The sequence below is a fragment of the Hevea brasiliensis genome, chromosome 18, assembly GCF_030052815.1.
Source record: "Hevea brasiliensis isolate MT/VB/25A 57/8 chromosome 18, ASM3005281v1, whole genome shotgun sequence".
In the NCBI taxonomy this organism is placed as follows: Eukaryota; Viridiplantae; Streptophyta; class Magnoliopsida; order Malpighiales; family Euphorbiaceae; genus Hevea; species Hevea brasiliensis.
In genome coordinates this window covers 18,938,240-18,965,300 of record NC_079510.1, presented here as the reverse complement: position 1 = coordinate 18,965,300, position 27,061 = coordinate 18,938,240, and positions in this window count along the sequence as shown.

The window sequence follows — 27,061 nt, the reverse complement described above, 5'->3', positions numbered from 1 at the left end:
TTTCGCTCTCATATCATGCTCCTTCCACTTGTCCAAAGTTTCATGTTCCTCTTGAGTGGCCTCTGGAGGTAAGGGACCAGGAACATTTGAGTCTAGAACATATCCTATATGTTCAAGGTTCAGGACAAGTTTTAAATTTCTTAGCCAATCAGACATATTAGGTCCTGTCAACCTATTGCGATCAAGTATGCTTGCAAGGATATTGGATAGTGGTGGTTGTTCTGTCTCATTATTATTAGAAAATTAACTGCAGAAAATAACTAGATTAATTAGTAATGTGCCAACAATATATTTGGCATGGTGAAAATCAACTCAAGTTCAAAATATATTTGGCACTTAAGATTAGGTCATGTTGCAGAAGATAGGATTGCAAAATTGGAGAAAATGGGGATTCTATCCTCATTGGGTTTTGAACCTACTCCAACCTGTGAATCTTGCCTTCAAGGCAAAATGACCAGATCACCCTTTGTTGGACAAGGGTTAAGAGCTGAAAATATTTTGGAACTGATACATAGTGATGTATGTGGCCCATTTAGAGAAATGGCTAGAGGCGGTTTTCATTATTTTATTACCTTTAATGATGATAAATCAAGGTTTGGGTATTTATATTTGATGAAATACAAATATGAATCCTTTGAAAAGTTCAAAGAATTTAAATCTGAAGTAGAAAATCAAATAGGAAAAGTTATTAAAGCTCTTCAATCAGATCATGGAGGTGAATACTTGAGTACTGAATTTGATGAATACTTGAAAGAGCATGGCATTGTTTCCCAGTTGACTCCTCCAGGAACACCACAGCTGAATGGTGTATCTGAAAGGAGAAATCGTACCCTATTGGATATGGTACGTAGTTTGATGAGCTATACTGATATGCCAATATCATTTTGGGGATTTGCATTAGAATCAGCTTTGCATGTTTTGAATAGGATTCCATCAAAAGCAGTATCTTCCACATCTTATGAGATATGGCATGGAAGAAAACCAAGTCTTAAGCATGTTAAGATTTGGGGTTATCCAGCTTATATCAAAAAGCTGAACATCAATAAATTAGAAACCAGATCAGAAAAAGGTCAATTTGTTAGATATCCAAAAGAGAGTTTTAGATATTATTTTTGTTTGCCTACATCACAAAAGGTTGTGATAAGTAGAGATGTCATATTTCTTGAACAACAATTTGTTTAAGAAGGAGGCAAAGAAAGGCAAATAGAGTTAGAATTGGAAAATTCTGACCAACCAACATGTTAGATGGATATAGATCCATCTATTCAACCTACACCTGTTGATGAAACATCTACTTTAATTCCTCACAGATCAACCAGGATATCTCACCCACCAGTGAGATATGGTTTTCTTCATGAAGAAGAACAAGAGTTGTCTACTTATGAAGAAGTAGATCATGGAGATGATCCGCTTACCTATGAAGAACCTATATCAGATATAGACCCTTTAAAATAGATTGAAGCTATGAAATCCGAGATTGATTCCATGTATAAGAATCAAGTTTGGGATCTTGTTGACCCACCTGAAGGTATTGTACCTATAGGGAACAAATGGATTTTCAAGAAGAAAATTGATTCTGATGGAAAGGTAGAGACCTATAAAGCAAGGGTAGTAGCGAAAGGGTTTCACCAAAGGCAAGGAATCGACTATGAGGAGACTTTCTCGCTTGTTGCCATGCTTAAATCAATTAGGATTCTATTAGCAATAGCTGCATACTATGATTATGAGATTTGGCAGATGGATGTCAAAACAGCTTTTCTCAATGGATACATTGAAGAAAATATTTTCATGGAATAACCTAGGGGTTTTGAATCCCAATATGGTTCTAAGGCATGCAAGCTAAAGCGATCCATTTATGGGTTGAAACAAGCTTCGAGGAGTTGGAACATCAATTTTGATGAAGCCATTGAGTCATTTAGTTTTATAAAAAATGAGGAAGAGCCATGTGTATATAAGAAGGTTAGTGATAGTGCTGTCACTTTCCTTGTTTTATATGTGGATGACATTTTGTTGATGGGTAATGACATAGGTATGTTGACAACTATAAAGGTATGGTTGTCAAATACATTCTCCATGAAAGACTTAGGGGAGGCAACCTACATTCTTGGAATTCGCATCTATAGAGATAGAGTGAAAAGAATAATTGGTTTATCCCAAAGTCAATACTTAGAAAAGGTGTTAAAGAGGTTTAACATGCTTGATTCCAAGAGAGGATTATTACCAGTGAGACATGGTATCCACCTTTCTAAAGAGATGTTTCCTAAGACTCCTAAAGAAAGAGATAAAATGGCTAGGTGTTTACCTGGTTTTATAACCCTGCAAGTGCATGGATCGCTAACAAGTAATAAAGTGATAAGTAGAGTATCGTTCCCACGAGGACCTTTGTTTAGCAAGTACCAATCTATACAGTAATTTTGACTATCTAGACTATCGAATATTTAGGGAATGAAGTTCATTAACTTTAAACACTAGAATAGTAAACTTAAAATGAAGAAATATATTTTTGGAACAATCCTGGAGTTAAGATTTCACACTTGAATCTTATTAGGGATGTTATCTCGTTTATTTACTGAATTGAGGTTTGTTTTCTTTGATGGAAATTAGCCCTAAGTTATCATAAATCCTCTCTCAAGGCATCTAGGGTGTATTTTAATTAATTCAAACCCTACTTTCGTGGTGATCAAATTAATTAAAATCCTTTAAGACCTTTGACCAATTTTTAGGTTCCACAAATGTAACAGCCTATATCTAGGTCAGAATTCCTAGGTTTAAGATCTTGATATTCTAATGTTAATCTTCACCTTTCAATCCTTTAATCAATATCTACAATCATGTCTAAATGGGTACCATCACATAGCATGCATTAGGATCACAAGAAATTAAATCAAGAAACAAATCTCAAATCCAGTAAATAAAACTTAATGTTCATCCATAATAATAATTAAAAGCATTACTCTCCTGAATCCAGAATAAGGAAACTACTCACTCATGGTGAGTTTAGCAAACATCATGATAAAAAGTAAAGACAGTAAAAAGAAAACCATATAAAGAAATAAAGCAATAGGAATCTGTCTAGGGAGATGAAACGAAGAAACCGAAGTGTGGAACTTCAGCTGCAGAACTTCTTTTGGTACTGATGCGGAACCCGACAGCAGCAGCCTTTAGTAGTATCCCTGCGACAGTCGTCTTTTTTTCAACCCCCCTTTTAACGTTTTATTTTCTATTTATATTGGTTGCTCTAGGGTTAGGTTGCTCTGAGTCCAAAGGGCCTTAGGAGTCTCGTTTTTATCCGAAAATAGGAGGAAATTCGAGTTATAAAACTGGCTACAGCATAGTACACGGCCTGTGTGTCACTACATGGGTGCCGCAAAGTAGGGCCGTGTAACTTGCTGGAGGAGAATCGCGTGGTCTTGTTTTGGCACAGAAAGTTACACGGGTTTGTGCCAACTACACGGGCCTAATTACACAGGCCGTGTACTGTTATTCCCATAAGTTTCTTCAAACTTGCGCTCAGCAGAGACTTACACTGGTCCCTGCAGATTACACAGGTTTGATTACACGACCCGTGTACTTGTGTTTCTCGTCGATTCTCTTGGCTTTCTTTTGGCAGAGATTTACAAGAGTCTGGGGCTTGGTTTACATGACCCGTGTACTTTGTATCAACAGCAATTCTCTGTCTCTTGACTCCTCCAAGCTTTTCTTGCACTCCTATACTTCTGTAGCTTCACCTAAACACCTGAAATGATGGAAAAAACATGAAATTAAGGGCTTTACAATAGAAATTATGAAAACTAATGAAATCAACTATTATGCATGAAAATACTTGCCTAAATGCTATGAAATAGAATGTAAATGTGCTTAAAAACATCTATACAATTCAAGTGTATCAAATACCCCCAAACTCAAACTTTTGCTTGTCCTCAAGTAAAGCAAAACTCTATTTTAAAACATATTTCCAGGGATACTTAGGAATACAACCATCAATTTAATAAGCATAGAATTGAACTCCTCCAACCTTCATGCCAATTTCCCTCTTTCAAGGCATAAGGGTTCTAATAGCTGCCTGTTTGGAACTTCACCTCATTTCATGGTATTTCGACTAATTATTCCTCTATACAAGACCATTAATAAGCCACAAACAACCTGTTTTACCAGGATAGAATAAAGAAACACTAACTCCCCCAAATCTGCCTCTTTCGTGAGTAATTGAGATGAAGTATTTCAATTCCAACTCCATATGCATATCTCAATTTTCTATCTCCACTAATGTAGCATGTGCTTTTTCAAAAGATCAAAAGGTCTTTAAAAGGGTTGTAATGGGGCTAGAGGGATAAACTTGGTTGCCAATGAAAAGGTTTTTAGGGAATGCAATTATGAGGATAGCATGTATGCATAAAATCCAAGTATACTGAGTTCGTTTCTACATATTTTGTGTGGAGAGAATAGGCTTTTGGCTTTTTATATTGCCAAGCATGCTTCCATGATACTTATCTTGGGACTTTTTTTCTTTTTCCTTTTTGTCCTCTCCCTCAAACTCATTGCTTTTGCTGGGTTGGAAAACTAAATTTTTCTTTGGTTTCAATTACACACTCGCATTCTTCTTTGAGTTCCACATCCTCTCTTCATTTTCTTTATGCATTTTGCTTCCTAAAAAGGGTATGGTAGGTGTTTAGGTTAGGGGCTAGGTAAATAACATGGGTAAGCAATAAATTTTAAAGGATGAACATAGGCTTCAAGTTGGCTACAAGGGATATACATTTTAATCAGGGGTGGCTAAGGCTTAGTGAGGCTGTATCAAAGAATGCCTTAATCATTTCTTCATCAAGCATATGCTAGGATTTCACCTTGATAGGTCCAAGAGATATGTTCTAGAGCTAGTGAAGCAAATTTTAAGTTTGCTTGTGTTTCAAAAATTGTTCTCCTAATTTGACAAGTTCAATGTGATAAATTAATAGTTATGAAGAGGTTTAACTAGTCTAATTCCATAAAAGAGATTAGTTTATTCACAAACAACATGTTAGAATCCCTTTTTACCTATCTAGATATGTTCATTCCTTTATCCCGTTATTAGCTTACTAAAAATTTGGTTATAGTGCTAAGTTTTATAATTTACAATCCAAAAATTTTCAAAAATTCTTGAAAATTTTGATACACAAGAATAATGTAGCTGAATTTAAACAATGCAATGATGTGCATGTAATGATATGCAAGTGCAAATGTATCCCCCCCCAAAGACATTGTCCTCAATGTCAATATAATGTGCAAAATCAGAGCAAACGTACAAAAATTTTAAGGAAGCATATTACTTATTAAGCATGAAAAATTTTTGAACATAAAGCAAATAAAAGAGTCCTATGGTTGCAAGTTAGGACTAAGGCATGTAAGATATTACAATAAAGATCCTATCCTATAGTCCTATCTCTAAAAGGCCTCTGATGATGATGATGGTGATGCTGGTGATCCTTGCTCCTCTTCCTCCTCATCCTCCTCATCTAACTTGTCCATTAGCATGTTCAGCTTATTGTGTGCTTCTTGAAGGCTGTCTTCGATAGCTCGCATCTTGTCATATATTGTGGTCTCCATGCGTTGCAGGTATGCAAGGACCAGATCTGTCGGTGGTGGTGTGTATGGGGGCACTCGAACGGGGGACTCTTCGAACATCCACCCTTGCCCTTCTTCTTGAGGCTGTGAAGTTTCTCCAGGTCTCTCCCTTGCCTCGTCTCTCTGAGGGATGGTGTTTCATTCGGCATCCACCAAGTAGCATGTTTTGCCCACCTTCTTACATATTCCCATGGATATGCAAATAGTTTGATCAATTCTCAACATTCCAGTAACAAAGCGCAGTCTATGATGTCCTGGAACGAAGCCGAAGTGAAGGGCAATGATGGTGATAAGGCCACCAAGTACAATGTGTCTTATGGACTATTGGCAGAGCCATCGGAGATGGTTGCATAGGAAAAAGCCAGTGCTGCAGCGCTGTCCAGTTATCATGCACCATAGGAAAAATAGCTCGCTGGCGTTGACAATGCCGAGGCTGTCGCTACGGCCCATGATGGTGTGGGTGGCAAACCGGTGCATATATCGCAGTGCTGGACTAGTGATTCTCGTTGATTTAGATTTGCTGGAGTTGTAAAGCTCTATGTTCAGTGCAATGGAATCCCAAAAGTTGATGTTGTTGTACAGCATGCGGTTCCTTAGGATCTCTTGGTGGCCGCCACTGTTAAAGCCGAAGATGGCGTTGAACTCATCCATGTTCATTACTCGGTCGACACCAAGGAGGTGAAACTCAATCCTGCCCCTGTCCTACCTGTCGGTAGGCCATAAGTTGGCCTTGAAGCTACCCAAAATTCCAATGTTGTGTCTTTGTAGGTCGAAAATTGGAGTTAGGCGAACCTTATCCACCTAATGCTGTCAAGTAGCCCATTGATTTCCTCTTGCAACCCGATTTGCTCCAAAAGCGGAAAATCCATATACTTGGTGGAGGATATTTTTCAGGCATGAAGTTAGGTGCATATTGCTCTATGGGCATCATCTCGAAATCCCTAAGGAATAGAGATTTCGGGTTGTGGAGCAGGTTGTGGCTGTGGTTGCGGTGGAGGGGGGGCTTGTTAAGAAGGTTGGGGAGTGGCTACCCTCGTTCTTGGGCGTTGGGTTGGAGGCTGGGGTGGAGAAGGTGAGGATTCTCCTCTTTGCCTTGAAGAAGAGTCGGTCCTTCTTGCAGATCTCTTCGTAGGAGCCATGGATGTGTTTTTGCGAAGGAGAAGAGTAGGATTTTGATGAAGGGAGAAGAGATTTGAGAAGTTTTTATAGGCTAGGAAGGGAGTAGGTGAAGGATTTTGTGTTTATGAAGGGTTTTAATGCTAGAGGTACATTTAAAGAGCTATTAGGACTCTTCGTTTCGCTCGTTTTGCGCCCCAAGAGTCGCGGCTGTGACAAAATACACTGATCGTGTATCACTACATGGGTCGTGTATCACTACACGGGTCCCGACATTTAGGGCCGTGTAAATTTCTGCCCGCAATTTTTAAAATCTGTCGTAGTACACAACCCATGTAAATGAGCTCTGGGACCCATGTAACTTTTTGTCTCTCGGGTTGCTTTACTGGATATGTTACACAGCCCGTGTAAATTGGGATGTGGACCTGTGTAACATTCTGTCTCCCGAAGAGTTGAAATTGTATGAAATTTATGGACTTCCAAAAAGTTACATGGGGCGTGTAAAACTAGTATATGACCCGTGTAATTTTCTAATTTTTCAAATCTTTGGCAAAGGAAAAATTTCATCATCATAACCCATGAAATGGATGCAAAGATTAACAATAGTTACTTCCCCGGATTTGTTCAATTTTCCCTTTTGTGGTTTTGACTTGGTGATTCCCTTTCTCTCTTGATCTCTATTCCTCTTTTCAAAAATCCTATAAAATGAAATGCTAATGAGTACGAAACAAAAACTCAATATTAAAGAAAAAAGAAAAGAAGAAAAGTTCAAAAAAAATTTTGGGTTGCCTCCCAAAAAGCGCTCGTTTATAGTCTTTAGTTGGACTTTGCTTGTTTATGGTCTGTCAGTAGGAGGATTGAGAGTGCAATTGACTCCCGTTTCTATGGGTTCTCCCTGAAAGTAAGGCTTCAACCTTTCCCCATTGACCTTGAATGCGCCTGAGGTTTCGCTCCATACCTCTACTGTTCCATGTGGGAAGACTTGGGTGACCTTGAAAGGTCCGGACCATCTTGATTTCAGCTTCCCCGTAAAGGGTTTCAATCGAGAGTTGAATAAGAGGACAATATCTCCTTCTTTTATCTCTTTCCTTGCTATGCGCCTGTCATGCCATCTTTTGGTTTTATCCTTGAAGATTTCGGCATTTTCGTATGCATCCTATCGGATTTCTTCCAACTCATTCAGTTGTAAGACCCTTTTCTCACCAGCAGCTTTGAGGTCGAAGTTTAAGATCTGAATTGCCCAGTAAGCTTTATGCTCAAGTTCAATAGGGAGATGACATGATTTTCCATAAAACAGACAGAAGGGTGTTGTGCCAATTGGGGTTTTATATGCAGCGTGGTATGCCCAAAGTGCATCGTCTAACTTCATGCACCAGTCCTTTCTGGATCTGTTTACAGTTTTTTCCAGAATCTGCTTCAGTTCCCTTTGAGATTTCTACTTGACCACTGATTTGAGGATGATAAGGTTTGGCCACTTTGTGAGTCACTGCATATTTTTTTGGTTGTGTTTCGAATTGTTGGTTGCAGAAGTGACTTCCTCCATCACTGATTATTGCTCGTGGTGTGCCAAATCTTGTGAAAATGTTTTTCTTAAGGAACCTTGTGACTACTCTAGCATTGTTGGTTGGTGTCGCAATTGCTTCTACCATTTTGATACATAATCAACTCCAACCAGAATATACTTGTTTCCACGGGAAGAGGGAAATGGGCCCATGAAGTCTATTCCCCATACATCAAACAATTCTATCTCAAGTATACCATACAGTGGCATTTCATTCCTTCTTGAACTGTTACCTGTTCTTTGGCATTGATCACAACCTAGCACAAAGGATCTTACATCCTTAAACAGACGTGGCCAGTAAAACCCTACTTGTAAAATTTTTGCTGTGGTTTTTGTGGTACCGAAATGTCCTCCATATAGTGATGAATGGCAGTGATAAATGACACTTTCCATATCTTCCTCTGGTATGCATCTTCTTATCGTCCCATCATTACATCTCTTGTATAGTAGAGGTTCCTCCCATAAGTAATATCTTACATCATGCAGGAATTTCTTCCTTTGCTTATCAGTCATATTTGGAGGCAGTATCCTACATACAAGAAAATTAACAAAATTAGCGTATCATGGAGCCTTGGAGAATGTAAGTAATTGCTCATCAGGAAATGAATCATCAATTGGCAAATCTTCGAAGTCCTCCATGTACTCCAATTTTAGTCTGGAAAGATGGTCAGCTACTACATTTTCGGATCCCTTTTTGTCCTTTATTTCAAGGTCAAATTCTTGTAGGAGTAGGATCCATCGAATCAGCCTTGGTTTTGCTTCCATCTTGTTCAAAAGGTATCGGATTACAGCATGATCTGTAAATACAATGACTTTTGACCCAATGAGGTAAGATGTGAACTTGTCCATTGCAAATACCATTGCTAGGAATTCCTTTTCTGTGGTGGCATAATTGATTTGCACATCATCTAATGTCTTGCTAGCATAATAAATAGCATGGAGTTTTTTTACCCTTTCTTTGCCCGATCACTGCTCCAACTGCAAAGTCACTTGCATCGCACATAACCTCGAATGGTAGCTCCCAATTCAGTGGCTGCATTATTAGTGCTGATATCAGAGCTTCTTTGATCCTGTTAAAGGAAACAAGGCAATTTTCATCAAAATCAAAGGGAACATCTTGACTTAACAAGTTAGTAAGTGGCTTAGCTATTCTGGAAAATTCCTTGACAAATCTTCTATAAAATCCTACATGTCCCAAAAAACTTCACACTCCCTTGACTGATTTTGGTGGTGGCATGTTTTCAATAATCTCAATTTTTGCCTTATCTACTTCAATTCCTCTCTCTGATATCAAATGTCCTATAACTATGCCTTCCCTTACCATGAAGTGGCATTTTTCCCAATTTAGGACTAGGTTTGATTCTTCACATCTTTGCAACACCTTAGATAAAATAGCTAGGCAATCATCAAAAGTAGTTCCATAGACGAAAAAATCATCCATAAAAACTTCCATGATATCTTCAATATAATCAGAAAAGATAGCCATCATGCATCTTTGAAGGGTAGCAGGGGCATTACAAAGACCAAAAGGCATTCTCTTATATGCAAATGTTCCATAGGGGCAAGTGAATGTTGTCTTTTCTTTGTCTTCTAGGTGAATAGGAATTTGAAAGAATCCCGAATACCCATCTAAGTAACAAAAATAAGAATGTTTCACTAATCTTTCTAACATTTGGTCAATGAAGGGGAGAGGGAAATGGTCTTTTCTGGTAGCACTGTTTAATTTCCTATAGTCTACGCACATTCGCCAACCAGCGATTACTCTAGTAGGGATTAGTTCATTGCTTGCATTTTGGATAACAGTTGTCCCACCTTTCTTAGGAACTACAAGTACTGGACTAACCCATTTACTATCAGAGATTGGGTATATGATACCTGCATCTAATAGTTTTAACAGATCAATCAGCCAATTGCAATGAAATTGTTGTTGGTTTCAGTTCCCCGATCTCTAGCTTTTTGCATATTGATAGAGGCATTAGACTGACGCTTGCTCTAAGATCACAGAGGGCCTTATCTATTTTCTTGTCACCAATGAGGCAAGGTATGGAGAAGCTTCCTAGATCTTTCAACTTTGGAGGTAGTTTGTTTTACAGTATGGCACTGCATTCCTCTGTTAAAGCTATTGTTCCATAGTCTTCTAGCTTTCTCTTCTTTGACAGAATTTCCTTAAGAAATTTGGCATAGGATGGCATATGAGAAAGTGCTTTAGTGAAGGGGATGTTGATGTAAAGCTTTTGTAAGACTTCCAAAAACTTCCCAAACTGCTTGTCCAATTTGGCTTTCTGAAATCTTTGAGGAAAAGGTAGGGGAGGCTGGTATGGTTCTGGTAATTTCATTGTCTTCCTTACTTCCTCTTCCTGATCTTTCTTAGCTTCTTCCTCTTTTTTCTCTGCTTGGTCTTTAGATTTTTCTATGGTTTCCTCTGTTGGTTCTACCTCTGGTTGTACTAGAGTTCTCCTACTCCTCAGTGTAACTGCCTTACAATGCTCCCTTGGGTTCATTTCTGGTTGGCTAGGCAGTTTGCCAGCAGCCTTACTTGAAGAGCTTGCTTCCTGAGCGATCTGATTCTCAAACATCTTATTGTAAGTAGCAAATTAGTCCACTCTGAAAGTCAGCCATTTAATCAATTCAGTTTGTTGTTGTTAAGCTACTAGGAACCCTTCCATCATGGTTTCCATAGCCATTTTCACTTTAGGTTGTTGAGGTTGGGGAAGTAGTGATGACTGTGCAAAGTTTTGTCCTCTGTTCTGAAATCCAGGGGGTGCTGGTGGTTTGTACCCTTGTTGCTTGTTAATTGGCTGGTTCTGCTAATTGGACCATGAGAAATTTGGGTGGTTCCTCTATCCAGGGTTATAAGTATTTGAATATGGATTGTTTGACTGCCTCTGGTTGAAGTTTCCTTCGTTATTTACATAGTTCATCTGTTCTGAGGAGGGTTCATTGAAATTGTTATATTCTAAACTCACGTATCCTCCTCCATAGCTGTCTTCAAGTTGACTGTTTATACCTACTGCGTTACCTTGCATCTTTTCGAGTTTCCTTGTGAGCTGATCAAATTGAGCATTTATCATCCTTAGGGCATCTACTTCTAGTACCCCTACAGTTTTCCTTGCATTTCCTCTTTCATTTGATCACTCATAGTTATGGTATGCCACCCTTTCTAGAAGTTCAAGTGCTTGTGGCACTGTTTTCTCCATTAGATCACCTTCTGCAGCTGAATCAACTGTGCTCCTTGTAGAGGGTAGTAACCCATTATAGAAGTTTTGCACTAATAGCTAATCTTCTATACCATGGTGTGGACATTCTCTTTGTAGGTCTTTATATCTTTCTCATGCGTAATAGAGTGATTCTCCCTCCTTTTGTCTGAAGGTGTTGAGCTCAAGCCTTAGTTTTGCAGTCTTTGCAGGTGGAAAATACCTTGCTAGAAAAGCTTGAGAGAGATTCTCCCAAGTAGTGAATGTTCCAGCTGGTTGAGAAAGTAACCATTTCCTTGCTCTATCCTGAAGGGAGAATGGGAATGCTCTGAGTCTTATTGCTTGATCAGACACTCCATTCATCTTGAATGTATCACATAGGGCAAGAAAGCATCAGAGGTGATAGTGTGGGTGTTCTGTAGGCAAACCTGCAAACTGGGTTTGTTAAATCATTTGGAGCCATGCTGGTTTTAATTCAAAGTTGTTGGCTTCCACTATGGGTCTAGTGACACTAGGCTGAAATCCTTAGACAGATAGAGCTCCGTAATCTCTCAAGAGTCTCGGTCTGTCATTATTATCTCCCATGGTTGGAATTTCAGGATCTCCTTGACTGTGCTATTGATGTTTCCTTTTCCTCCTGATGGCTTTCAGAGTTCTGTCTATCTCTGGATCACAGTCCAATATTTCTTCTTCTAGCCTTATTCTGGTCATATACTAGATTGAGCACCTAAAAGAAAAAAAGAGAAATATAACCAATAAAATAAAATTATATAATAAATATAATTGCCTAAATCAGCTAAATTGCCTATCGCTTGATATTACTAATACCAAAGAATCCTCGGCAACGACGCGAAAAACTTGTGTGCCTGGTTTTACAACCCTGCAAGTGCACGGATCGCTAACAAGTAATAAAGTGATAAGTAGAGTATCGTTCCCACGAGGACCTTTGTTTAGCAAGTACCAATCTACATAGTAATTTTCACTGTCTAGGCTGTCGAATATTTAGGGAATGAAGTTTGTTAACTTTAAACACTAGAATAGTAAACTTAAAATGAAGTAATTTATTTTTGGAACAATCCTGGAGTTAAGATTTCACACTTGAATCTTATTAGGGATGTTATCTCATTTATTTACTGAATTAAGGTTCATTTTCTTTTATGGAAATTAGCCCTAAGTTATCCTAAATCCTCTCTCAAGGCATCTAGGGTGTATTTTAATTAATTCAAACCTTACTTTCATTGTGATCAAATTAATTAAAATCCTTTAAGACCTTTGACCAATTTTTAGGTTCCACAAAGGTATCAGCTTATGTCTAAGTCAGAATTCCTAGGTTCAAGATCTTGATTTTCTAATATTAATCTTCACCTTTCAGTCCTTCAGTTAACATCTACAATCATGTCTAAGTGGGTACCATCACATAGCATGCATTAGGATCACAAGAAATTAAATCAAGAAACGAATCTCAAATCTAGTAAATAAAACTTAATGTTCATCCATAATAATAATTAAAAGCATTACTCTCCTAAATCCAGAATAAGGAAACTACTCACTCATGGTGAGTTCAGCAAACATCATGATAAAAAGTAAAGACAGTAAAAAGAAAACCATGTAAAGAAATAAAGCAATAGGAATCTGTCTAGGGAGATGAAACGAAGTAACTGAAGATAGTTTGCAGCTTTGATCTTGTGGAACTTCAGCTGGAGAACTTCTTTTGGTACTGATGCGGAACCCGACAGTAGCAGCATTCAGTAGTATCCCCGCGACAGTCATCTTTTTTCAACCCCCCTTTTGATGTTTTCTTTTCTATTTATATTGGTTGCTCTAGGGTTAGGTTGCTCTGAGTCCAAAGGGCTTTAGGAGTCTCATTTTTATTTGAAAACAGGAGGGAAATTGAAGTTATAAAACTGGCTGTAGCATAGTACACGGCCCATGTGTCACTACACAGGTCCCGCAAAGTAGGGCCGTGTAACTTGCTGGAGGAGAATCGCGTGGTCTTATTTTGGCACAGAAAGTTACACGCGTCTGTGCCAACTACATGGGCCTAATTACATGGCCCGTGCACTGTTGTTCCCATAAGTTTCTTCAAACTTGCGTTCGGCAGAGACTTACACGGGTCCCTACAAATTACACGAGTCTGATTACACGACCCGTGTACTTGTGTTTCTCATCGATTCTCTTGGCTTTCTTTTGGCAGAGATTTACACGGGTCTGGGGCTTGGTTTATACGACCCGTGTACTTTGTATCAGCAGCAATTCTCTATCTCTTAACTACTCCAAGCTTTTCTTGCACTCCTATACTTCTGTAGCTTCACCCCAAACACTTAAAATGATGCAGAAAACATGGAATTAAGGGCTTTATAATAGAAATTATGAAAACTAATGAAATCAACTATTATGCGTGAAAATACTTGCCTAAATGCTATGAAATAGAATGTAAATGTGCTTTAAAACATCTATACAATTCAAGTGTATCACCAGGATTCCATATGCTTCGGCTATTGGAAGTTTGATGTATGCAATGTTGTGTACTAGGCCGGATACCGCATATGCTGTTAGTTTGACCAGCAGGTATCATTCTAATCCAGGTTTGGAATACTGGATAGCTGTCAAGAATATCCTTAAGTACTTGAGAAGAACTAAAGATTTATTCTTGATTTATGGAGGTGGTAACTTACAATTGAATAGTTATACCGATTCTGATTTTCAATCAGATATCGATGATAGAAAGTCTACCTCTGGTTTTGTGTTCATTTGTAATGGAGGTGCAGTCAATTGGAATAGTTTCAAACAGAGTACGACTGTAGATTCCACTACCAAGGCTGAGTATATTGTTGCATCAGATACTGCAAAGGAAACTGTTTGGATAAAGAAGTTCATGACAGAACTTACAGTAGTTCCTTCCATTGAGTCAGCAGTTCCACTTCACTGTGACAGCAATGGAGCAGTCATACAGGCTAAGGAACCTCAGTCTCACTAGAAATCCAAACACATAGAAAGGCGCTACTATGTTATCAGAGAAATAGTTGGGCGAGACGATGTAGCCATCCAGAAAATAGCATCAACTGAAAATCTAGCTAATCCTTTCATTAAGCCTATATCACAAACTCAGCTAGACCGACATCTTGAGAAGATGGGTCTAAGATATTATAATGAATGGCTCTAGTGCTCGTGGGAGATTGTTAGTAGTATGCCCTAGAGCATATCATTTAGTATGTATCTTGTACATGTTTTATTAATAAAAAGGCATTTTCACTTTTCCGTTTACATAATATATTTGTGTGTAATAGAAAAGGTCCATTGATATTTTGTTAGAAATTTTATTCTTAAGTTGTTAAGAATATGAATATGAGTGATAGTATTTCTCGCACAAAATATCATAAATTGGTTCACAATCGAGGATACTTCACACAGGACATGACTTATCCAAAAAGTTTGTATTCATATTTGTTCCCAACATATTTATATGAGATATAAATAAGATGGAACGGTGAGTCTCATGCCGTATAACAAACATGATAGGCACTTATGCATGATAAATAGGCCAAACTAGTGACATTTATGACAAGCACGTGGAGTTTACTCTTGTCAATGTATTATCATAAATCATATCAGTGCATATAATCTTTAGACCTGAGAAACACAATTATCTTGTATATAGGTGGTTTGAGTTTGATACTGCTTTCATACTTGTACTGTGTATGAGTATATGGCCCATGTGTTGGCTTCTACTAGTTATATATGGAGATAGGTATTGATCAAGATGAAATCTGTTACGCCAAGTAAATAGGGATAAAATCTTATGTTTATTTAATTATTCTTGATGTTTCAAGTTCCTGGCCAAGACAGATAGATTTAATTAGAAAAGAGTTTGTGACCTCATACCAATTGGGGTCACACAAATTAGGTTATAACCTCAAATGCATACTGCCCTCAATATAGTCCTCAAATACCAATCAATTACACATTCAAATTGCTATAGCTTAACTTCCCATACCTAAATTCTGGATTTGTAACATACCATAATCATTCATCACATCTCAAATTGGTCAATTTGAGAAGTTTATAAAAGTCCTCAAAATACAATACACAACCTTAATTTCAAAAGTCAGAGTCAACAATATATGCATGAATATACCTAACAATTACATGGAATTCCAACTAATAATTTGCCATACACTTCCATTAATCATCAATACCATAATTCACCAATTTAATTCATGGAATTTAACACTCTTCTTAGTTCATCATGGCTGCCGAATCATCACTTTCCCAAGACCTTCAATAGTTGTTCCAAACCCTAATTCAATTTGATATTTCAAGCACACACATGCCAATTAAGGTCTAATACACATGATCACCTTAAACAATATTCCTAATCATCATTATAAATAGAAAGTTCATCAAATTATCAAAGAACTAAGGCTGCTAACTTGACAATTATACAAATCTTCAAGACTTCATTCAAAAACCTCATTCAAATTCCCAATCTCAACTTACACATAAAGTCAATATGCTAAGCATTTAATTACCTCAATCAATATAATTACCCATCCATTACATATCAAAATAAATTAAAGTCCCTTAATTCCCATGGCTGCCAAATTTATGGCTCCCCAATACTCAACTATTTCCTCAATTTTTATTAGTAAATCAACTCATCTTAATCTTAATACAAAGTTTAATTAAGTAAGGTAAGGAAAACTAGCACTAACCTTTATTGAGCTTGACCAAAACTTCACCAAAACTCTTCCTTTTTGTTCCCTATAAGCTGCCCAAGGTGTATAGACCAACTTTAGTGAAGACAAATGCAAAATCTATGGCTTGATCATGGGTAGATTGGAGCTTGCTTCATGGCCAGCTATGGAGTTTCTCTTTGAGAAATGAATTCGGAAGTTGAAAGATGAAGGTTGAAGATGAATGTTAGTGTTGCCCTCCTTATCCACTAATGAGCTTATATAGTCCACTTAGTGCTCCACTAACTTAGTTTAATTATTATTATAATTAAACTTTTAATTATCTCACATTTAACCCCATAATTTCTCTTAATTACATTATACATAGAATTTCATTTTTCATGGGATTTTTAAAATTTAATACTACTTATTTTTCATAGACATTTAGGTCAAAAGTCAAGTCTAGGAGTCAAATGACTAAAATGCCCCTCTTCGAGTTGTATTTTGAATTTTTCGATACTACAGATTAACTCCTTGACCCGCCGATTTCTTTAATTTTCGTTTTCATTTATACTGACTTACTAAATTTTCTTTGACATTTCCAATGTCATTTGTACCTCAATAGACCTTTAATTAAGTATTGAAAATTATTTCTCGGGGTCCCTGTGGTCCTAGGTCGGCAATTGCCTTCGCCGTAACTTCCCAGTGCGGTCACCCATCGCTATGGTTCCGGCTCGTTTAACCTAGTTACATTTCATCTCTTTTATTTCCTCTTAATTTTTCTAGTATTTTCTTATCATTTATTCCATTATTTTATATCTCCTCACTACCATTTAAGTGTAGTTCCAGACATTCTAGCTATCTGCACAGACGTTAGTCGTCAGAACAGTAGAACGTACAGACTACCTACGGTGAGCGTATTACAATTCTTCTCCTCTAAATAAAATTTCGTCCTCGAAATTTACCCAGTGTAAATAATCAAGGAACCGCTATCTCCTTGTCTTTTCACTTTTTTCGTGTTATAATACTTTACTTTCTCTTTAGTTTATCTTACTAGTCTTAGTTTTACAATCTTATCCTCATTTCGATTTACTATCAAAAATATGTAGCTCTGCACAATAGTCCCAAGTCAGTACTGTAATTTGTAGCTTACAGCACAAACATTGAGAATATTGCGTAGTTACCACGGTATGTCCCAATAGATCAGATTTTTCCTATACTTATCCTTTTCGAATTTATGACTTTCTGTGGACCAAGATCCACACCTTAACCTAAAATAACCAAGGAAAATAGATCTGCATTAGAGTCACCTCAACACTTACAATGCAATGCATGATATGCAATCTATCTAGACCCAGAAATGACTAAACCATGCTCTGATATCACTAAATGTAACACCCCTCACCCGTCTACAGTGTAGTCAAGCAAGGCGTGCCACACGAAGTGCCAAAGTGCCCTATCTTATCCTGTCATGTCCATTGTTAATTTTTAAACTTTATAGAAAACATGTGGTAATATTTTTTTTTATCACAATTTATTTATGTGGAAACCCGGGCAAAGCTTCCCCTGATTTATTGGCATCCGGCGGGTTTCAATAGTTACCTGTCAAAAACAATTTCATATCTGTATCAATATCTCAGTACCATTTTCTCAAACTCAAAATCAGTCATATTCATCTTAATCAAATAATTAACTTATGTATGAGAGTTCTTAAATTTCATTAACTTACATAATTTGCCAACTAATTACATAAGTTTATCACGTACATGATATACAAATTAAATTACAATTTGCTAATTCACATTACAGTATAAGCAATAATTATAATGTACAAATTACATAATATGCTGAATATGAGCCCTATCTGCATGCATTGCTAAGGAGGTGACAACCTTGAACTCTTCTGACACTTCTGTAGATCTGGACTGCAAAAATCTCAGTCAAAGTACCTGTGCGAGGAAACAAATTCATCGCGCTAAGCATGGCTGCTTAGTGGTGCAATAATATAGCAAAGAAATAATGTATACAAATAAAGAAAGAATCAAGCATTCTAAATATTCAAGTATCAGTTTGATTTAAAATGATATTTTTAGTATTAACTATTTTATGTGCTAATTCGTTCCTCTTTAGAAGTACTGAGTTTATAGCCTTACAGTAATAATATTCAATATACATTTTATTCTAAAAGTATTGTATTTGAGGTCTCTCTACGATTATGCAAATTGTATTTTTGTTATGTTTCTATTACTAATCTCTTTTTCACATTTCATTCAATACTTTCTAATATTTTTAATTGCTAATATTCTTAAATAATTTCAATAATTTACACTGCCCATGTAACCTATGACAGGCTGACTGAACTGGATAATGGGTCACTATGGCTAAAATGCCATTAGAACATCAATGACGTAAGTAATCACTATGGCTGAAACCATGATAATAGATACAAACAATATGGCTAAAAAGTCATCAGACAGATAATCAGATCATTAGCCATACAAGCCCCAGAAATACAAGCATAAAGCCTTACGCATAAAGCGTTACGCAGTACTGCTCAACAATACCCTATTGGCATGCCAATCTATCCAATATGACATTCGTGTCTAGGCAATACATGGGCACATAAGTATAATTAAACATTAATAGGTATTACAGTGTCATTATTTAATTATAAGTTTCAATTACAGTTTGTCACACTTGATTTTGTTCCTAGTGGGAACATAAATTTCTAAGTTTCAATTATTCAGTATATCATCAGACATATCACATTTTACATCAGATATTCAGAAGTACCATTGTACTCAAAGCAGTTTTCCTTTCTCTAATGATGAGGACTAATGTCTTATTCACATATCCATATGTTTCATTGAGTCATTATGTGTACTATTCACATCAGTAATCAAACATAAATGTCACTTTATATTTCATTACTTTTTGAACTGAAAACCATCTCCATGCTTTGCCAATGTGGAATTGGCCTACGGGACCTTTCTTCTCCCCTCCCCCCCCCCCCCCCCCTTTTGGAACTCAGTGTCCTTGCTAAGGTTTGCCCCACCATCGTCCAAGAGGACACGCGAGTGGCTTTGAGACCAATATTCACCATCTTTTAAAATCATATCATTGCATTTTCAATCTTTTAAAATCATATTAATATCTTATTAAACTTTTCATGTAATTTTGTAGTGGAAAAGTGGAACCCACTTACTTGTTTTAAGTAATTTAGCATATAGTGACTTAGTAGGGATAAGCCACTAATATTTTGCAAGAATCTTTCTTTAGGTTCAATTTCGAGATTTTAAATTTGCATATGACTTTAGACAATTTGTGGCCACTGTTTATGTAATACCCCTATTTGCATAGCCTGGTATATTTCACTATTCTGGTGACCGGTGTCGGTCTGGAAAACTAAGGGGATTAGAACCATACTTAAGACAATTAGATAAGCCCTGAACACAAATAATTAGTACTTGCCAATTAGTTAAGTATAAATAAGAGAACATAAGAAGTTAAATGAGCCGAGAGTCACAGCGATGGGTGACCTTCTCGAGAATGATTGCGAAGTCGATTTAAACTCAAATTTCGAACCGTAAAATGTGATGCCACGGTCCTTAGGACTAGTGCGAACACAGTGGAAAAGAGAAAATCACGAAAAAGAATTGTTAAGCCAGTCAAATAATTAGGTCAGGGATCCGAAAGAAATATAGAATTATTTTCAAACCTGGTCGAACCGGCGAGGGGCAATTTGGTCAATTGACCCCGAGAGCTGACTCCTGATCTAACTGTCAAATAAAATCAGAGAAAAGAAAATTTCAGAATCAGGAATTAAATTAAAGAACTAATAAAAAAATAAATAGATAAAAAAAAAGCAAAAGGAAAAGTCAAAAGTGATGACATCATGCATGATGCAATAATTATTGTAATTAAAATTTATTTAATTTAAATTTGTGATCTTCCTAAAGACATAAAAAAGAAAAGAAAAGAGAGAACAAAAAATAAAAGTTCTTCTTCCTCATCCATATTGCCGCCCCATCACTCCCATCTCTCTCTTTCAAGCTTTTAAAAGCTTGATTTTATTCTATGCATGCCCTAACTCCCTTAAGTAAATTTTGTTCTTGGAACTTAGCAAGCATATTGTGAATAGAAAGGAAGAAGAAAGTGAAAGAATTGAAGCTTTGGGAATACTTCCTTAAAGGTTAGTCAAGAATCCCCTCAATTCTCCTTATATTCATGAACTTGCACTTGAAGTGAACTAGTATTGATGAAAATAAAATAAAAACAACATATTGAGGAATATAATGAAATTTGGCTAGCTTAGGTAACTTGAAATTGATGGATTTTGACACAATTAAAAAGGTAGGTAAGCTTGATTGAAGGTGTAGTTGAGGTTTATATAGTTTAATTGCATGAATGGAGCAAACATGAAAATTAGGGTTTTGGCAACTAGGGTTTGGAAGACAAAAATGTGAGGATGTGTTAAATGGTGTGTTGGACTTGGTTTGAGCTGAGAAATGGTCATTTGTGATCAATTGGAGTATGTTAGACGTGTTGGAACCAAATGCAAATTCGGATTGCTTAGGGTCATGCCACAGGCAGCAAGACCAAGGTCTCTTTTAGGGACCAAAACTAAAAATTTACAAGCCCAATTGGTGTTAGGCCAATTGTGAATGAAAATAGACACAAAATGGAACATTTTTCATTTAGGAATCATGCCCAAAAAGTGACTAAAACCTAGTGAACAAATTGACCAAATCCGGATTAGTCAATCTGACATGTACAAAAGTGACCAAATGAATAGTGTTTGTTTATTTGGCCATAACTTGAGCTAGGCAGGTCTAAATGACATTAAATGTTATCAGTGGAAAGCTGAGATATAGACCTAAAACTTTCATGAAGAACACAAACCCAAATTATGCCCTTAACCAAGCCATTTAGTCACCCAAAATTGGTGACCTAAAACTGCCAGAACCAGAATTTGCCCAGAAATATGGGTTAAGTCCAATCTAGCAACAATGATTCAAATGGCTATAACTTGAGCTACAAAACTCCAATTGGAGTGATTCAAAAAGGAGAATAAAGTTAAGACAATAGGGAACATTTTCTATGAAGAAAATTTTGCCAAATTCTAACAGTAAAATGACCAATGGAACAGTACAACATAAGACACCCAAAACTGAAAATTTGCAAATTTGCCTAAAAGACTTAGAATTTGAGTAAACAACCAAAACCAATAAATTTAGTAACAAAAATGTGGTATGTGGGTGAAGTTGGAATTCCCATACCTATTAAGCCTTAGAAAGTCAACAAATTGACTTAAATAGTGTCATAAATAGTAACCCCAAAACACAAATTTTAAAGAACGTCAATTTTAGCATATTAAAGCTAGGTATAAGTAAATTTGAATTTATTTTTGGATTTATGATAAGTTATGATACTGAAACACTGTGAAACTGTGTGTTTTAGTTGAAAAGAACACCGGGAAAGAACTCGAGGGATCAAGTCAAGGCCAAGAGGCGACTCGCTAAGGTTTGTGCACAACATCAATATGCTTTAAAAATTCATTTACAAAGTGCATGAAATGTGTATTATGCTTTTGCTTTGAATTGTTGAAAGTTTATTTGTGTATGTTTGAAATGGCAATAAATGTTTATTAAATTGTTAAGATAAGTTTTGAAACCACAGTGTCATGACCATATATTTGAACACCTCATTAGCATGACTAGTGGGGGAAATCAGTTTCCAATTTTGATTCCTTCTCTGACTGAAGTGTTGAGGTGTGTGCCAGTAGAAGAAGAAAAAGAATGGGTTCCCATATATTTGAGTTAGCTAGCCTTGTGATGTGACTTCTCCTTAGCCTCTGGCTATTAAAATTATATTTGTTTCGAATGGCATGATATAACTGTGTGTTTTTATGTAAATGGTTTTGAGACCTTTGAAATAAAATTGTTTGAACTAAAATCTTGTAAATCATGTTTTGTATTGATATCGTATGTTCAGTTTAATTTTTGAATAAACATGTTTTAAATTCCGCATAAAGATTATTTTAGTATGTTATGCACCACTGATTCCTAGTACTCAGTGATGGCTGTTATTGCTATCGCAGATATAGAGACTAGATGAGTAGCAGAGTGAGCTGCTGAGGACAGAGGAGCTACCTACTCTGAAGTCTATCGGGTATATTTTATACCCTGTCTGTAAAAATTTATTTTGATGTATGTAATGCATGTAAAGGTATGGACATGTAAAACTGGTCTTGAGTAGTTTGTATAAAGTTTGTAATAAATTTTAGTTTGGATTTTTCCTAATGTAAATTTTTGTAATGATGTATATAAATTATTTTATCTTTACTGAAATATGAATGAAAGTATTTTGTTGTAATTTGAATAGAATTGATTAATAGTATTTTGATGATTGTTGAATTTTGGAAATTGATAAATGATGTTGAAATTGATCGGGATGGTTGTGAATTTGAAGAAGTTGTTGAGACAAGTTATTGGAAGTGCTTTTTATAGGAATTTGAAGAACTGTTTTCTCAAAATATAGACGGCACTCTGTCGAAATTTTTATAAAATTTGCAGAAAAATAAAATGGGACAAAAATTTTTACTTGTTTTAAATCTTCGAATAAATGATTTTAATACCTATTAGAAAATGCTCACCACTTATAAAAGTGATAAAATTGTTTTAAAATCCCTTGTAGGGTACTTAATGAGTTATCGGTAGGTGAAGTTCTGTAGTTTATTAGGTATTCTACGGGATTATGTTATACCTTACAGAGGGGTAAGGTGTGACATGTTTTAGTGGTATCAGAGCAAATTTTTGAAGTGTGTTTTAACTTATGAATTTGTGTCTTTTCTTTGTTAAGTACAACTGCTCAATGTCCTTATTTGTTACATACAGTGCATTACATCATAAATATGAACTAACAGAGGGAAATCTCCTTGTGTTATTTGTTCAGGAGATACCCTAAGTTCGGATTGATATGGAAGAAGGGGATCGCTCAATTGAGCAATCTGTTGAAGCTGAGGTACAAGGGGAAGCCCTAGCTCTACAGAATGTCAGTGGGTCAGTGGCACCAGCCCCACAAATGCCGCAGTTTCCTACACAGTTCGGACAGCAGATGGCGGCAATGTTTCAATAAATGGTTGGGGTTATGCTTGCTCAAGCTCCACCCCAGACTACTGTGGTACAACCTCAAGCTCCAATTAGACAGTATGACAAACTGTTGAAGAATGGGGCTATGGAATTTAAGCGTACGGTAGACCCTTTAGAGGCAGAGCAGTGGCTGGAAAGAATGGACAGAGTGTTCAAGAAGCTGCACTGCCCAGATGATTTGAAATTTGAATACTTTGTGTCGCTACTGCAAGGGGATGTGTATAATTGGTGGAAAACCATCCCCCACAGCTTGGTTGAACCACCAGTATTGACCTAGGATGACTTTATCAGAGAATTCAGATAGAAATATGTCCCAGATGCATATGTGGATCAGAAACTGTAAGAATTTCTTAGTCTAAAGCAAGGGAGTGGATTAGTGGCAGAGTATGAGAGGGAGTTCTCCCGCTTAAGCCACTATGCTGGGAGTCTCCTTTCTACTAGCAAGGAAAGGTGCAAGAGATTTGAGACTAGTTTGAAGCCCAGTTTAAGGATGCAAGTAGTGTGATTCAGACACAGCAACTTCTCTGAGCTCATCTCTCAAGCACTTGAGCTAGAAAGGATTGAATCAGAAGCAACACTTGTAAAAGAAAAATCAGAGAAGACTGAGAAAATAGAGAAAGATAAAGGTGAAAAGTTAGTAGAGCCAAGTCCTAGTGGTACCTCTGGAAAGAAGAAGAAATTTGGTGGACCTAGCAGAGGTCGAGGTGAAAGATTTGGAAGGGGCAGATTCTCTGGACAGAGACCCCCTAGGTCTGGTCAGCAGTTGAGCAGGGGTTGACAACCTCCCCGCCCCTGTGAGACTTGTGGCAAGATTCATGGGGGAGAATGCTATTGGGCAACAGGAGCTTGCTTTAACTGTGGAGGCAAGGGCCATCTTGCTAAAGATTGCACTAGTGCTCCTAGATATGGTCCAGCTCCTACTACTGCCGAAGGATCTATTCAGAGTCCTGCTCCTAGAGGTTCACAATCAGTTGGCAGAGGAAGAGGTAAAGGTAGAGGCACTACTTCAGGCAGTCAGGGTACTGTTGGTTAGTCAGCACAAGGAAGTGCTTCAGCCAGAGTTTACACGATGAGACAGCGAGAAGAGGCTGAGACTTTTGATGTTGTAGCTGGTACATTCTCTTTCTCTAATCAAGAAGTATTTGTGTTGTTTGATCCAGGTTCAACCCACTCATATGTTAGTGCTAGCATAGTCAGTTCACTTATTGTTCTGTGTGTCAAAATGGATTTTGAAGTGCTAGTAACTAGTCCATTAGGACAAGAGGTCCGGGTTAACATAATCTATAGAGACTGTCCTTTGGTGATCCATGGACATGTTTTTCTATCAGATTTGATTGAAATACCCTTCAGAGATTATGATATCATCTTGGGCATGGATTGGTTAGCCAGGCATCACGCTATGATTGACTGTAGACTGAAGACAATCACTTTTGGTCTCCCTCTGTACGATGATGTGGTAATACATGGGGAGAGGCATTTACTGCCATCAAACATCATTTCGGCTGCACTAGCCAGAAGGATGATTAGAAAGGGGTGTGAAGCATACTTGGCACATGAGATAGACACCCAAGTGGGGAGTCCAGCACTGAGGGACATCCCTACAGCATGTGACTTTTCGGATGTGTTTCCTGATGAATTGCCAGGATTACCTCCAGAAAGAGAGGTGCAGTTTGAGATTGATGTTACGCCTGGTGTGGACCCAATTTCCATAACACCATATAGAATGGCACCTGCAGAATTGAAAGAGTTGAAAGTGCAGTTGCAAGAGCTGCTTGACAAGGGCTTTATCCGCCCTAGTGTGTCACCTTGGGGAGCGCCATTGTTGTTTGTTAAGAAGACAGATGGCACACTCCGCTTATGCATTGACTATTGGCAGTTGAATAAGGTGACAATAAAGAATAGATGAAGCTTCAAAACGGCCTTAAAGAAATCGTCCAAGGGAAACCGAAGTCCAACCTTAAATTGCTCCTCATACACCATGATAACGTCATTTTCTTCAAATAAATGATCGGCTCGGAGATTGCCATGGCATCGGATAAGCTCGAAAGAGTCGATTCCAAGGTTATACTCTTGACTAATGGATTGCAGATCGGTTTCTTGAAGGACCAACGATAACTCATCCACAGGAATATTTTCTTTCCCCTAAGTTGAGGCCCGTTTAGATTTGGTTGCCCAACTATGGGCTGGGATAGATGTTGCAGAAGGTTCAGGTCGCTCACTTGGCCTAACCACTTCAACTTCGTTCGAAGTCCATGAGATGTGGACAGAAGGCGGGCTAGCAACTCTCTGACCCTTGACGACGCTCATTTTCAGGAAAAGAAAAGAAAATAACTAAGAAAAGAATCAAAATCCTTACCGGAATGTGATCGGTGCAGGAAAAAAGTTAAGAAAATGAGAGAAAACACTGGGATTGCTAGAGAGGTTTTGAAAATGACATAAGGCAATGACTGACACTCCTCTCCCCTATTTATACCTGTCTGAGCATTAAATGCTCGCGAAGTCCCAAGCGACGCATCGGTTAGCGGAACCGGCAGCTTCCTCGACACATGGCAAGAAGGTTCCAGAAACATAATAAAAAAAATCAAATAAATGAGATCAGTTAGCTAAGGTCTTTGGATTGAACAAACTTCCAAAACCTACGGATCACAAAAAGATGATTCGTCTAGGGATCGGATCCGATATGCATATTAGGGATCGAAAAATAATTAATGCAATAATAAAACCAAAACATTTAAATAAAAATTTCATTTCATTTTCAAAAGATCGAATTACATCATTTGGGCAATCTCAAGAGATCGGATTACATCATTGGGAGAATCTTTAAAGATTGGATTACGTCATTTGGGCGATCTCTAAATATCAGCACTACATCTTACCTAGTAATGGCCTATGTCAAAGCCTAGTCTTGTGGCTGAATCAAAAGATGTGTTTGATCAGAAAGCCATCCACAAATGTTGGATAGATGTACAGCTCAGATAGGGTGACTATGACTCTCATGATATTGAGCAGAGTCATCACCGTTATCATCGACCAGAACCGAGCTGCAGTCGGGACGCCCGATGTGGATGGGAGCCAAATGAACTTCAAGAGGCGGTCATCGACATTAAGATTAAAATTAGCAGTCCTCTTGCCCGAGATCGGTCCACCGATTATACTGGTAGACCGATTAGAGATCGGCACGATCGTCACTTTCGATCTTGATCGGTAAATTAGTCCGGTTCCCTCATTGTCATCAGATAATATCCTCATGGTTCTCCGATCGCCGAGGTCATAAATTTTCAGGCAAGGGGCGAAGAAAACAGTCAGGAAAAGATCAAGAGCAGGCACCATAATCAGCATTATTACTGGAGAAGCTAGAATTGGAGAAATGGAGCATTGAAAAACTGAAGGAGGAAAATTGAAATGTAAGGGGATTTTCCGTAGGTGCATATATATAAGGCCTGGACATTTATTGCATACAGAAATCGAAGCAGATGCATTGGTAACTGAAGAATTAATTACTTTGACCAAGGCAAGTCATATAAAAAGGAAAAATTTAGAATGGGAGATATTGGGAAATGAGGGGGGGACCTGATACTAGAGAGATTGGAAAAGGAGAGGGTCATAATAGGGAGATCGAAAGAAATAGAGATAGGAAAGCACAGAGAGATTCAATAACTTTCAATCAACTCTCTTCATAGTCAGAGTCGAGTTAGTTAAAGCATCGTAAGCATGATCAAATCTTCACCACACGCCTCATTTGCATAAACGCCTACCTAGCTAACA